Source organism: Crocuta crocuta, unplaced genomic scaffold (assembly GCF_008692635.1).
Source record: "Crocuta crocuta isolate KB4526 unplaced genomic scaffold, BGI_CrCroc_1.0 scaffold328, whole genome shotgun sequence".
Classification (NCBI taxonomy): domain Eukaryota; kingdom Metazoa; phylum Chordata; class Mammalia; order Carnivora; family Hyaenidae; genus Crocuta; species Crocuta crocuta.
In genome coordinates, this window is record NW_027529645.1 from 2,238,138 (window position 1) to 2,254,106 (window position 15,969).

The following is a 15,969-nucleotide window of genomic DNA, read 5'->3' on the forward strand; positions in this document are numbered from 1 at the left end:
TTAACAAAAATTGTGTATAAAAAAAAAAAAAAAAAAAAAAAAAGAGGCATGCAGAAAATTTTGACAAAATATATCTCCAAATCATAAGAAACATGCCGCCCTACCTAGTCACAATTTAATGGCTTTTGAGTTTTAGTGAGTTGGAGTCTTCTTTGACTTAATATTTTTTCTTTATGTACCTTTACTTACCAATATTAACATGCATAATTGGACTTGAACTTTTGCAACTGTCAAAATAAATGAGATGAAACACAAATTTCATTATCTTTTTCGTTGCCTCTGGGTTTGTTTTACAACCCAATTCACAAAATGAGGCATTTCACTTTTTGCTTTAGGGTTGTGAATAAAGAGCATAAATCAATGCCTTATTCTTACCTGGAATTGCATAGGAAGAGGGTCCCTCAGAGGATTAGAATTATTTGAGGGCGAAAAAGACATTTCCCATAAGAAGAAATGAAAGCATGGTTTAAATTACACAAGAAAGGATTCAAGGGAAGTTAATGATCAGTGTGGAGAAAGTAAGATACCCCTGTTTACTGAAGATTGCAAAACAGAAAGAAATAAATATTTCATCTGGGTTAAGTGAAAGAAAAAGACTTGAGGCACAGAATTTAATTCACAAGAGAAATGGTTAGCAAAAACAGCTCCCTCGGATTAAAAGAATAGAATAAAACAATAGTTAAGGGATAAATTAGATGGCATAAAATTTGTCCCTTCTGCTACCTGTTAAGAGAAACTGTTTTTGTAATATGGATTTAATTTCTCTAGGATTTTATGAAGAATGTTGATGACCATGTTATGAAGAAGAGGAAGCATATAGTATGAAAAACCATGCTCTCTTACTTGAAGAGTTTTTATTATTTTCAGTGTGCTTTGATACTGGCTTCCCAGTTTGAATTTCATGACAACTCCACAAAATAGGCAGATATTAGTGTCCATATTGTTGTAGATGAGTAAAAACAGCTTCACAGACTGAATGAGTTGTCCATAGTGACAAGTGAATCATCAGCTAAGCCTGGACTAGAATCCAACTGTTTTGTTTGTTTGTTTTTAATTTCTAATCTCTATGCTATTTTGATAAGAGATAAAGTTCTAGTTGGAGCTAGAAAATCACAGCATATTATTTTCTTTTTTTCCCTTCACTAATCCTTTATCCTTCTTAAAATTTACTTCAAATTTCATTTCTCCAAGAAGTTCTTGATAAATTCTCTTACTTTATCATTGTATCTTCTGTGACTGATAAGAAGATTCTGGCTCACCTTGTTATCCTATATTGATTATTTTGTTTGGTCTTCTCATTGTTCTTTTTTCTTTCCTATAGGTTGTAAGCGCTACTAAAACAGGAATGGGGAAGGCAATGTAACTTAGGTATTTAGACCTTGGGTATATATAATTGAATCAGACCTAGAATCAAATCCCTTATGATGATTTTCAATAACTTATATAAACACTAATCTTCATGTTCTCATCTATAAAATAATACCTACCTATAATTGGCATTAGATTTTTAAAATTCCCCATCCAGTACTCATTTCTGATGGGGCTGCCAATCATGAGATTTCTCTTTATGGCCTTTAAGGTTGAGTACAGGACCTAGAATGACCTACAAAGGAGCTTCATTGTTTTGCCTATGGTGATTGGTTAATTGATATAGGACCCAATCAATGTCAATCAAGACACTATCTTAAAACTTCCCTGCTTGAAAATGCACTGGTGATTCTCCTTGATAGCTATAAGGACCCACCTTCTCTGCTATATGGAGGAATCTGTTCTTAGTGTGAGAGAATAGTCAAAACATAAAGAGAAATGGGTAAAGAAGAGTAGGCACTATATAATATATATGCATGTATATATGTATATATGTGTATTTATGTGTGTATGTATGTATGTATATACAGTATGTATGTAATGTCTGATCCATTTTCACCCACACTTGCCAGGGCCTTGGAATCTTAAAATCTCTTAATTATCTGTTTTGATTTTATTTCACTTAATTTAGTTAGAATTTGTGCTTTTGACTAAAGTTGTAAGACTGTGGTGGAAACTGAATGAAGTAGCCTGTAAAGTACTCTCTGTAATGCCTGACATATAATAAGCATGCAGTTGATGTTAGCTAAAAAAGTAACTATAAAATCATTGATAATGTTGATAATTTTTTTTTGTTTTGTTCCTGCTAAACTTCCAGGACAGCATCCTATACGTTGGAGGTTCTCACTCAGTGATGTTTAAATGACTTGTTTCCTTTTCTTTGTAGACAATTAAACAAATGATGAGTTAGAATAGAACTTTATTTCACATGTATAAAATGCCCTTTTATATCTTGTCAAATACAACTATCTCTGATTTCTTCTATTTTAATTTATTCTTAAAATGGACAATTTATTTGTTTAAATGTTTATTTTTGAGAGAGTGGGAGAGAGAATTCTCAGCAGGCTATGCGGTGTCAGTGAAGAGCCCAACACACGGCTTGATTCCATGAACTGAGGATCATGACCTGAGCCAAAATCCAGAGTTGGACTTTGGACTGAGCTCTTCAGGTGCCCCACATTGGGCAATTTATTATATCAAAGTCACAGGACACTAGATTAATACAAAAAGCCAACTTCTTCCTTATATAAAAATAATGAACAATTGGAACTGGAAATAAATAAATAACCTCTTAAACAATACTAATAATAAAATATGGACTTTAGTTAAGAATAATGTATTAATATTGGCTTACTAATTGTGACATATAGATCATACTAATATAAAATGTTAGTGATAGGTGTAACGGTGGGATATATGGAAATTTTCTGTAATGTTATTACAGGTTTCTTTTTTGTAAATCTAAAACTATTCTAAAAAGTAAAATTTATTTTATAAAATTCTGAAACTTAAAAAGCAGCCATAAGATTTCAACAGTAACTTCACCAAAGAAAATATACAAATGACAAGCATATTAAAAGATGCTGAATATCAGTAGTCATTAGGGAATTCAAATGAAAACCACTGACATACGAATACATACTCATTAGAATAACTAAAGTAACCTGCAAAGTCAAGTGTTGATAGAGGTGCAAAACAACTGAACATACTACCCAAAGAGACTACACATTCAATGCAATCTCAATCAAAATTTCACTGGCTTTTTTCTCAGAGCTAGAAGAAACAAGCCTAAAATTTTTATGGAACCACAAAAAACTCTAATAGCCAAAGTAATGTTGAAAAAGAAAACCAAAGCTGGAGGCATCACAATTCCGGACTTGAGCCTCTACTAGAAAGCTATAATCATCAAAACAATATGGTATTGGTACAAAAACAGACACATATTCCAATGGAATAGAATAGAGAACCCAGAATTGGAACCACAAACGTATGGCCAGCTGATCTTTGACAAAGCAGGAAAGAGTATCCAATGGAAAAAAGACGGTCTCTTTAGCAAATGGTACTGGGAGAACTGGACAGCAACATGGAGAGAAACGAAACTGGGTCATTTTCTTACACCATACGCAAAAATAACCTCAATGGATGAAAGACCTAAATGTGAGAAAGGAAACGATCAAAACCCTAGAGGAGAAAACAGGCAGCAACCTCTTTGACCTGAGCTGCAGCAATTACTTGTTTGACACCTCTCCAAAGGCAATGGAATTAAAAGCAAAAAAGAACTATTGGGAACTTATCAAGATAAGAAGCTTCTACACAGCAAAGGAAACAGCCAACAGAACTAAAATGCAACCAACAGAATGGGAGAAAATATTTGCAAATGACATATCAGATAAAGGGTTAGTATCTAAAATCTATAAAGGGGCACCTGGGTGGCTTAGTCGGTTGGGCGTCCGGCTTTCGCTTGGGTCATGATCTCGCGGTTCCTGGGTTCGAGCCCCGTGTCGGGCTCTGTGCTGACTGCCAGCTCGGAGCCTGGAGCCTGTTTCGGAGTCTGTGTCTCCCTCTCTCTCTGACCCTCCCCTGCTCACGCTGTCTCTCTCTCTCTCTCTCTCCTAGAAAAAAAAAAATCTATAAAGAACTTGGCAAACTCAACACCTGAAAAACAATCCAGTGAAGAAATGGGAAGAAGACATGAATAGACACTTTTCCAGAGAAGACACCCAGATGGCCAACAGACACATAAAAATATGCTCAACATTACTCATCATCAGGTAAATACAAATCAAAACCACACTGAGATGTCACTTCACACCAGTCAGTGTGGCTAAAATTAACAACTCAGGAAACAACAGATGTCAGTGAGGATGTGGAGAAACAGGAACCTCTTGCACTGTTGGTGGGAATGTAAATTGGTGTGGCCACTCTGGAAAACAATTTGAAGTTTCCTCAAAATTAAAAATAGAATTACCCTACAACCCACTAGGTTATAATCAATACAATAGCACTATTATAATAACAGTAGTGGTGCAATAGCACCACTAGAAATTTATCTAAAGGATACAGGAGTGCTAATCCATAGGGGCACATGTACCCCAATGTTTATAGCTGTGCTTTAAATAATAGCCAAATTATGGAAAGAGCCCGAATGCCCATCAACTGATGAATGGATAAAGAAGATGTCATCTACATATACAATGGAATACTACTTGGCAGTGAGAAAGAATGAAATGTTGCCATTTGCAACAATGTAGATGGAGCTGGAGGATATTATGCTAAGTGAAATAAGTTAGAGAAAGATATCCTATGTTTCCACTCATATGTGGAATTTGAGAAACTTAACACAAGACCATGGGGGAAGGAAAGGGGAAAAATAGTTTCAAACAGAGAAGGAGGCAAACCATCAGAGACTTTAAAAACAGGGAACAAACTCAGGGTTGACACAGCAAGCAGCAAGGGAGAGGGGGAAATGGGTGATGGGCTTTGAGGAGGGCACTTATTGGGGTGAGTACTGGGTGTTCTATGTAAGCAATGAATCATGGGAATCTACTCCCAAAGCCAAGAGCACACTGTATACACTGTATGTTAGCTAACTTGATAGGAAATTATATTAAAAAAGAAAAGAGCTTGTAGATTTTTAAATGTAAACACACCTCTAACTTAAGACCCAAGAGTCACATTCTTAGTTACATAAGATAAATGAAAAATGACTCACACAACAGATCATCGAATTTTCATAGCAAATTCTTAATATCAAAAAATTGGAAACAATCCAAATGCTCATCAACTGATAAATAAGAAATCATTGACATACTGACAATAAAAGCCTACTCAACAAAGAAAAGATACTGTTACAAGATGGATGAATTTGAAGAGAATTTTGGTGAGCATAAAAAGCCAAGCACTGAAAATTAAATACTGTATAATTTTATTGATAAATTCTAAAAAATAGCACAAGTTTAATATTAGAAAATAGAATAGTGCAAGGGACTGGGATTCAAGGGAAGAGATTCAATGCAAAAGGATATAAGGGTGCCTCAGTGGTTCAGTTGGTTGAGCATCTGACTTCTGCTCAGGTCATAGTCTCCCAGTTTGTGAGTTCAACACCTGTGTAGGGCTCTGTGCTGACAGCTCAGAGCCTAGACCGTGAAGCCTGCTTCAGATCCTATGTCTCCCTCTCTTTCTGCTCTGTCTTCTGCTCTCACTCAAAAATAAATACTGAAAAATAAACATATAAATGCAAAAAGACATACAGAAATCTTTGGGATTAAGATAGTCAATATCATGTTCATGATGGGGGATTATATAACTGCATGTTTGTCAAGGTTCATCTAATTGTATACTTGTGAAGATCGGTGTGTTTTATTATATATGAATTATACTTAAATAAGTCTGACCTTAAAAAACAAAGATAAAAGTAAAGACACAAAATATGTTAAATAAAATTCTAGAGAAGATGATGATGGCTGAAATGGAAAATACACTGTAGAAGACTAACAACAGCTTATATACAGCAAAAGAGAAGATTATTGAACTTAAACAGCAACTAAAAGTATCCAAAATAAACAGTAGAAAAATAAGACTAAAAAAATAAACAGAGCTCACTGATGGTTTGTTACTTCAAACATTTTAATATGTTAACCTGAGGCTGAAGGAAGATAGAGATTTTTAAAGAAATAATATAATTATGCAAACTTGTGGTGAAAGTATGAATCCACAGTTACAGAAAGCTTAAGAAACCCAAACACAAGATCCTGGATGAAAAGTCACTGAACCTTAATAGGAACTTCATAGTAAAATAGCATAATACCAGTAAAGATAAATTTTAGAAGCATTCTCTAAAACAAATGAGAAACAAAAACAGTTAATAAGCCAGCAAAAGTGATATAATATTAATGCTTCAATTTATCCAAAAGAATGCAGAAAAAGTGGAAAAATGGAGGAAAGAACAGATGGACAAGAAGAAAACAAAGATCAAAATTGTGGCTTTAAATTCAACTATATTAATGATTACATTAAATGTAAACATTCTAAAGGACAAAACAATTGTAGAAATTGTCAGGTTGTATTAAAATAAGGGCTATATTTACAAATAACCCACTTTAAACACAAACATATAAATAGCTTTAAAGTAGATGAGAAGTAATCTCTGATGCTAACACTACTAAAAGAAAACTGTAGTAGCTGTATCAATATAAGTAATTGGATGTTAGAGCAACAAATATTATCAGGAATATATAATACCACATGTTAATGATAAGTGCATAATGCATCAAAACCAAGGGAAATACTAGGAAGTGAATGTTGATGAAACATTTGAAAGCTAATTGTTGTAATTCATCATATGAACAGATTTTCAATAAAAACTTTGTGGTTCAATAAATGGACCACTTTTGACATGATTATAGATGTATTCAGTGATTTTTAAAAAATTAGAAAACTAGGAATAGAAGAAATGTCCTCAAACTAATAAAAGGTATGAATGAAAAAAATTTTAAAAAGAAAACAAAAACTAGCTACCATCACATGATATGGTAAACATCAGATAGTTTTTCTATAAATTTAAAAATATAGGAAAGATTTCCAATCACCACTTCTATTCAACATCCTACTAGTGGATATCATAAAATAAAGCACGAAAAAGAATCTGCATTCAGACTGGAGAAGGGAGAGGTAAAGCTATTGTCTATAGAGCATCACACAGAATCTCTAAAACAAATAAAAATTTCTAGAACTCATGAGTTTTTCTAGTTTACAAGATCAACATAGAAAATATATCATTTCTACATACTAACAACAAATATATATTTTAAGAGCTATTTTGAAATAAACATAAAAAAGATGTGAAAGAACTATGCAGTGAAAACAAAAAACTGCTTAGAGAAACTAGGGAACATCTAAATAAATGAAGATGGATGATATTTTCATGAATCAGAAAACTCAGTATGAAGATATCAATTCATTCCAGTTGATCTAGAAATTCAATAAATGTTAATTTAAAATGTCAGTAGGTTTTTTTTCTTTGAAATTTCCTCCCCAGAGATAGTGGGAAATCCAACCAGGTGAAGAATAAGCTTTGGTTCTTACCCCGAGTTATCAAAGTTTTGAAGTATGGGTCACCATATTTTTGCATAAGGGTTGAAAGCAAAGATACTATGCTGAAACATAAATATAAAAAGTTAAAGTAAATAGCAGTTCAGAAATAGGTCAAAGAGGAGTATTGAGGACAGATATAAAAACAGATGTCAATGGATATTAAGTATTCATAGTCTTGGCAGATAAATAAAATCAAAACTAGATATCTAAGCACTGTAATTTGAACCAGATTTAAATTTTAAGGTATGTCAGCTAGAAATTTCTTAAAACTTTATCAAAATAGAGGTGATTGTTTTCAGGAATAAAATAATGTAAGCTGCATCCTTGATAACTTAGTTTGCCTGACATAACAGAGTCGTCACTAGTTGAAATTCAAATATATATTTTCATTATAATTTGATTGATTTCATACTTGCCATTCACTTATGGTGTTCAGAAATACCACCTGTTGGAGTAATCAAATAACTGTTTCTGGCATGAGAAAAAATCTGGAAAGCCATTTTGAAGAGATATGTGATGGACTTTACGTATTGGGTTTAATGTAGTTAATTCTCATCTTAAAATTTATTATTTTATTAAAACATTAATGTATACTTTTAAATATTTTAATAGTGTAAAATTCTATAATCCTAATACTAACCTAGGGACATAGGACTAGGTGAAAGGTTCTTAGGCATGATACCTAAGCACTACCAAAAAGGAAAAAAAATGATAAATTTGGCTTCATCAAAATTAAAATCTTTTGCCTTAAAAAAGACCTCATTAAGATGAGAAAGCAAACTATACACTGAGATACATTCTACATATCACCTATTTAGCAAAATTCTTTTTTTAATGTTTATTTTTGAGAGAGAGAGAGGAAAGAGAGAGAGAGAGACAGAGATAGCATTAAGTGGGAGAGGGGCAGAGAGAGAGGGAGATACAGATTTTGAAGCAGGCTCCAGGCTCTGACCTCTCAGCACAGAGCTTGACATGGGTCTCAAACTCATGAGCTGTGAGATCATGACCTGAGCCAAAGTTGGACGCACAACTGACTGAGGCACCCAGGCGCCCTTCTAGCAAAATTCTTATGTCTAGAATATATAAAGGAATTTCAAAACCCAACACTAACAACAATCCAAAGATAAATGAACAAAAGATATGAACAGTTATTTCACCAAAGAATATATTAAAGAAACAATCTATCCATTATTGGAGTCCTATCAGAAGAGAGAAGAACAAGCAAAAAGCTTATTTAAAGAAATTATGGCTAAGAATATCCCAAATATGGGGAGAAATTTGGACATCCAAGTTCATGAGGTTCATAACTACTCAAAGGTCTCTGAAAGAGATCTTTTCTAAAACTTATAATAAAACTATAAAATCAAAGAGAATTTTTAAAATAGCAAGAGAAAAAGGAAATCTTCATATACAAGGGAACTGCTGCATGGCCATCACTGGATTAGTCTGCACAAACCTTGCAGGCAAAGAGCATGAGATGATATATTGAAAATGAAAAAAAAATCTATACACTAAGAATAATTTACTCAGCAAAGTTAATCTTCACAAATGAAGGTAACACTTTCCCAAGCAAAAGCTGAGAGGGTTTATCACCACTAGATTTGCATTACAAGAAATGCTAAAGTTAGTTCTTTAAGTTGAAACAAAACACAAAACACTAGCAACATGAAAACCTATCCTGTTGGGAATGTGAGACTTGGCAGACCAGTCAGGGTCCATTCTGTATGGTCAGGATAGGGTCTCTGTGATTCACATCCCACATCCCCTAGCATTTGTTCTTGTACTTGTGCTTACACAGCCCCCGGAGAGATGAGCTGGGCCTGCGGCCACTGCTCATGGACCCGTCCAGGGGGGATCCTGGCCTTTCCTTGGGTCAGCATGGGCACTCTGGGTGCTCCAGTGTGCCTGGGGCTAAATAGAAGGAGGGTGGGTGGGTGAGTAATTCTAAAACCTTAGCCCCAGAGCTCCTGTCTATATGCACTTTCATTTGCTCAGTCTGCAAGACTCAGATTTGCCATCAAAAGGTCTACCTCTACTTTTTTCTTTCATATTTTGATAAATACTGAAGAAGCTGGAACTATTAAGCTTTATCTTGGAGAAATTCTCAGAGCTGGTTTATCTGGTATCGTGGAACCTCTTAGTGCTTTCCATACACAATTAGTAATTAATGGTTTTGTATATTTTCAGTTTTCATTTCTACAAACAAGCACTATAATTATAGCTACTAGATAGAATACAATTTCTTAACTGTTAAATAATATGATTATCTCAAGAGATGCAAAATATGGCAAAATTTAACACTCTTTTACCATGTTTTTCATGTAAAATGTGTAACAAGTTTAGAAAAAAAGGTACCTCAATGTAATAAAGACTGTACATGGAAAAACTCGCAACTAACATATTCAGTGCTGAAAAGATGAAAGTGTTTTCCTCTAAGATCAGAAACAAGACAATGATGACCACTGTCATCATCTGTATTCAATGTAGGGAATCCTAGCTAGAATAAATAGGGAAGAAAAAGAAAAAAATTCAAATTGTAAAGGAAGAAGTAAAATTGTCTGTTCAGATGATATGATCTATATAGAAAACTGTAATAACTCCACAAAAGAACCCAGTAGAGCTAGTAAAATTCAGGAAAGTTCCAGGATATAAAATGGACATATAGAAACCAGTTGCATGTCTATACGTAATCAGTGAGCTATCTGAAAAAGAAATTAAGAAAACAATCCCACTTATAATATCATATATAAATTCTTAAGAACAAATTTAACCAAGGAGGTGAGATTTCTGTACACTGAAAATTATAAAACATTGATGAGATAAATTGAAGAAGACCTATAAATGGAAAGGTATTCTGTGTTCACAGAATCAAAGAATTTTTATTTAAAAGTCTATTCTATAAAAAACTACCTACAGTCAATAAAATCTCTATAAAAATTCCAAAAGTAATTTTCACAATTACATAAAAAACAAACTTGAATGGAATAACAAAATAATCCAAATAGCTAAAGCAATCTTAAGAAAGAACAAAGCAGGAGGCATCACACTTCTGATATCAAATGGTATTAAAAGGTTATCATAATCAAAATTATATGGTGTTGGCGTAGAAATAGGCACATGGGTCAACAGAACAGAATAGAGAGCCCAGAAATAAACCCATGCATGTACAATGAATTAATTTTCAACAAAGGAGCAAAGAATATTCAATGTGGAAAAAATAGTCACTTCAATAAAACATATTATGAAAACTAGGTATCTAGCTTCCATATTCAAAGAAAACTGGACACATGTATTGTGTATATATATATAAATCAACTCAAAATATATTGAAAACTTAAATGTAAGACCTGAAACCACAAAATTTTTTGAAGAAAATCTAGGGGATGAGCATATTAATATTGGTCTCAGCAGTAATTTTTTAGATTTGGAAACCAACGCAAAGGTAAAAAGACAAAAATAAGTAGGACTGTATCAAACTAAAAGTCTTATGCACATCAAAAGAAACCTCAGCAAAATAAAAATAAAACTATGGAACTGGCAAATATTTGCAAACCATATCTCTGATAAAGTGTCAATATCCAAAATATTTGAGGAACTTCTACATCTCAATAACCAAAAAGCAACAAGTGCAGCTGAAAAATATGTGAAGTACCTGAAGATACATTTCTTAAAAGAAGATCTACAAATAGCCAGCAAACACATGGAAAGGTACAATCAGCATCACTGATATGTAGGAAAATGCAAATCAGAAACACCTATTGGAATGACTGTTACCAAAATGGCAAGAGATAGCAAATGCTGGTAAGGATGTGAGAAAAGGAATGCTACTACACCGGTGATGGCGATGTAAACTGGTACAACATGGAGGTTCATCAAAAAAAAAAAAAAAGAACTACTGTAAGATTCAGCAATACCACTTCTAGAATATATTCAAAGGAAGTCAAGACCTCAAAGTGATATCTGCACTCATGTTTGTTATAGCGCCCTTCACAATTGTGAAGTCACAGAAGTAGTCTAAGTGTCCCTCAATGGATGGGTGGATAAAGAAAATGTGAACACGCGCACCTCACAGGTATATTATTCATCAATAATAAAGAAGGAAATCTTGTCGATTGTGGTAATATGGATGACTCTGGAGGACATTATGCTAAGTAAAATAAGAAAGAAAAAGACAAATTCTGTGTCATATTTTGTATGTGTAATATTTTAAAAAATGGCTGAGAGCAACAGAGGGTAGAAGAGTAGTACCAAGGGTTGAGGGAGTGGGTGAAGAAAAAGAAGAGACAATCAAAGGACACAAAGTTGTAATTTATACAGGATGAAGAAGTCTAGAGATCTAATATGCTGGCCTGATGACTATACTTAATGATACTGTATTGAACAGTGGAAATAGCTATGAAATTTGATTTCATGTATACTCATCACTTCCACACAAAATGATATCTTTGTGAGAAGATAATGTTAATTAACTTTATATTAACTTGTCCATATACATAGTGAAGTGACTATCACATTGTACAACTTAAATACATGCAATTTTCATTGAAAAAAATACAGCAAACATTTTAAAAGAGGAGATATGGATGGCAAATAGACATGTGAAGATGTATTTCAAAATATTACCCACTAGGGTAATGCAAATGGTAGCCATATGAGATAATCAATAGATTTTTCGTACATTGCTGTTACATGTATAAAACTACGTAGCTACTGTTGAATATAGCTTAGCAGTTTTATCTAACACTAAACATTTACTATATGATCCAGCAATTCTTTGGAATTTGTCCGAGATACATAAAAATTTATTTGGATATAAATATAAAAATGTGATTGTTCAAGCCATGTTATTTCCACACCAAAAAAACTGTATGTGATTGTTTAAAGCAGCTTTATTTGTAATAACAAAACCTGTAAACAACTTGAATGTCCTTCAAAAGGTGAATGTTTAATAAATTATAGAATATCTATACAATAGAATAATACCCAGCAATAAAAAAATAATTATTGATATATGTAAAAACCTACATGGATTTCAAAAACGTGCCTAATGAAAATGTCCATCTCAAAAGGTTTCATATTATATGATGACATACCTATCATATTCAGGAATGACAAATCTGTAGAGATGAAGAAGAGATTAGTACTTGCCAGAAAACAAGACAGGTGCAGAGGGACAGGTCAAGCACAAGTGTCTTTGTGATGTTGGAGCAGTTCTGTATCTTGATTGATGGTTACATGAATCTGTTCGTGGGATAAAATTGCATAGAATCATGCATGCACACATACCAATAAATGCATCTCAAAATAAGTCTATAGCTTAGGTTAGATATAGGGTAGATCTATAGCTTAATTAGCAATACTGTCAATATTAATTTCCTGTTTTTGATACTGTATTACAGCTATGTAAGATTTCACCCTTGAGAAAACCTGGAAAGGATTGTGTACTGTTTTTGCAGATGACTGGTCTATAATTATACAAAAGTAGAATGTTAGAAGGAAACTTATTATAGCATTAATTTATGTTTATTAAGATTTTATAATACAACATTTTATAACCTTGATACATTTAGTTTAATTTTGATATCACTCTCAGCCAATGCACAGGTATTTTATGTTATAATTGATTATAAAACAGTTCAGTGGTTTATCTACAAATTTTATTGTATTTTGAACATTTACTCAAAGAGTAATATTTATGAATTTGATTTTCATGGAAACCTAATATGTAATTACATTTGTATAACATCAAAATAAATTGAGAAAATTATTGGAATTTTGCTATTTGCAATTGATTGATACTTTGAAAAGACATCTGAACTATATTTTAATATATGTTCTCTTAAATTAGTAGATTTTTTATTATTAAGTTTGTTTATTTTGAAGTAGAGGGGGGAGACAGAGAGAGAGAGAGAGAGAATCACAAGCAGGCTCTGCGCTGTTAGCTTGAACCCCAACATGAGGCGTACGCCCATTAACCATGAGATCATGACATGAACTGAACTCAAGAGTCAGACGTTTAACTGACTGAACCACCTAGGTGTTCCAGATTCTATTTTTTAGTATAGATTTAGAGTTTACAGGAAAATTAAGCAGAAAGTAGAGTTCTTAATATACACTGTCCCCTCCCAGTTTCCTCTATTATTAACATCTTGCATTAGTTTCATACATTTGTAAAAGCAATGAGCCAATATTGATATATTATTGCAAAATTATGTTCATAGTTTATATTAAGGTTCGTCTCATGTTGTACAGTTGTATGGGTTTTGAAAAATGCCATTACAGTATTTTAAAGAGTAGTTCACTGATCTAAATACACTCTGTGTACTCTCAACCTATTCATCTGTCATTCCCTTCCCCTACATTCTGGCAAACTCTTTTTTTTAAGTGTTTATTAATTTTTTTTGAGAGAGAAATAGAAATAAAAAGAGAGAAAGAGAGAGAGAGCACGAGCAGAGGAGGGGCAGAGAGAGGGAATTCCAAATAGGCTCCACACTGTCAGGGCAGAGCCCAATGCAGAGCTTGAATTAATGGACTGTGAGATCATGACCTGAGCCAAAGTCAAGAGATGGGCTCAACTGCCACCTAGCAACTCTTATCTTGTCACTTCTCTAGAGCTTTGCCTTTTCTGATATACCATGTAGTTGAAATCATACAGTATGCACTCTTCTCAGACTGGCTTCCTTCACTTAGCTACATGCTTTTAAGTTTTCTCCATTCTTTTTATGGCTTGCTGGTTAATTTTTTATATTACTATATAATATTTTTTGTATAGATGTACTATAGTTTATACATTCACTTATTGAAGGACATCTTGGTTGCTTCCAAGTTTTTTTTTTAATTTTTAATTAAAAATTTTAAAATAATTATTTAAGAGAGAGAGAAGGAAGGAGGAAAGCAGAGGAGGGGCAGAGAGAGAAGGTGACATAGAAACCAAAGCAGGCTCCAGGCTCTGAGTGGTCAGCACAGAGCCTGATGCAGGTCTCAAACTCATGAACCATGAGATTGTTACCTAAGCTGAAGTTGGATGCCTAACCAACTGAGCCACCCAGGCACCCTGGTTGTTTCTAAGCTTTGATAATTATGAGTAAAGCTGCTATAAACATCAATGTGCAGGGTTTTGGGTACACAAAAATTTCAATTCATTTGGTTATGCAAATATCATAAAGTGTGATTGCTGGATTGTAAACTAAAACTATTTAGCTTGGTCTTTCAAACTGTCTATATACCATTTGCAGTACCACTCACACATCCTGGCCAAGTTTGGTGTTATTCGTGTTTGCATTTTAGCCCATTCTAATATATGTGTTACAGCATCTTATTGTTGTTTTAATATCACATATGATGCTGAGAATGTTTTAGTATGCCTATTTGCCATCTTTATATCTTCTTTGATGTATCTACTCAGATATTCTGTCCTTTTATAAATTAGATTATTTGCTTTCTTATTGTTGTGTTATAAAAGTTCCTTGTATATTTTTGATATATGTCCTTTATCATATTTGTATTTTGAAAATAATGTCTCCCAGTCCATGGCTTGTCTTTTTATTCTCTTAACAGTGTCTTTTACAGGCACAAGTATTAAATTTTAACAAAGTCCATCTTGACTTTTTATTTTTCCATAGATTGTGCTTTGGTGTTCTTTTTTTTTAATCTGATCATTCCTTGAAAAAAATTTTAGGAATAATATTACTAGATAAAAGTTTTGAACACTAAATATGATCAGTTAAATTGATAAGGGATCTTTTCATAGATTTTAGATTTCAATGGGTGCCATGTGAAGAGAGAAAGATCTCCATTATTTTCTTCATTTAAAAAAAAAATGAGCCTAGGGAAATTAGGTGAATTACACAAGAATGCAGACATTCAGTGGCAAAATCAGGTCCAGAATAAATATCTTTATTTCCTGAGACTGACATGCAAACTCAGGAAAAATAGGCAGATTTTTTTATTGTTTGCTCATTTTATTTCATTTAAAAGTGATCACTGATTACTTTGTAATTTTTATAGTATTTATAAATTTAAAGTTTTTGAGGGAAGATATCAAAGGAGGAGAAAGAAGAAATTTATTCATCATTTTTGAGAATGACAGTGTATGTTGATAAAACAATTAAAAATGAAAATAATAATATGGCTAGTATGTGTTGAGTACTTCTGCTTATTTATAGTAGGCACAATTGTAGTGTGAATTTAATTCTTGTATAGTTTTAAAATAAGTTACTACAATAATTCTCAATTTTCAAATGAATTACTTAGTTTTAAAAGTAAAAAAGCTAGTAAGATTAATACCACACAGTAATGATCAGATTTGACATTTCATACAGAGTGCTCTCATCCTTAACCACCATACTTCTGTCTTCCTATTGATACAAAATAGGGCAGATAACTATGGGATAGTCTAAGGTTATCAGTAACAGGTGCTGAATGATGGGTGTCAATTTTTATTCATTTTCACAAAAGCCTATAGAATATTGAGATTAATATTTTCTTTAATTTCTCCAACAAATCTTC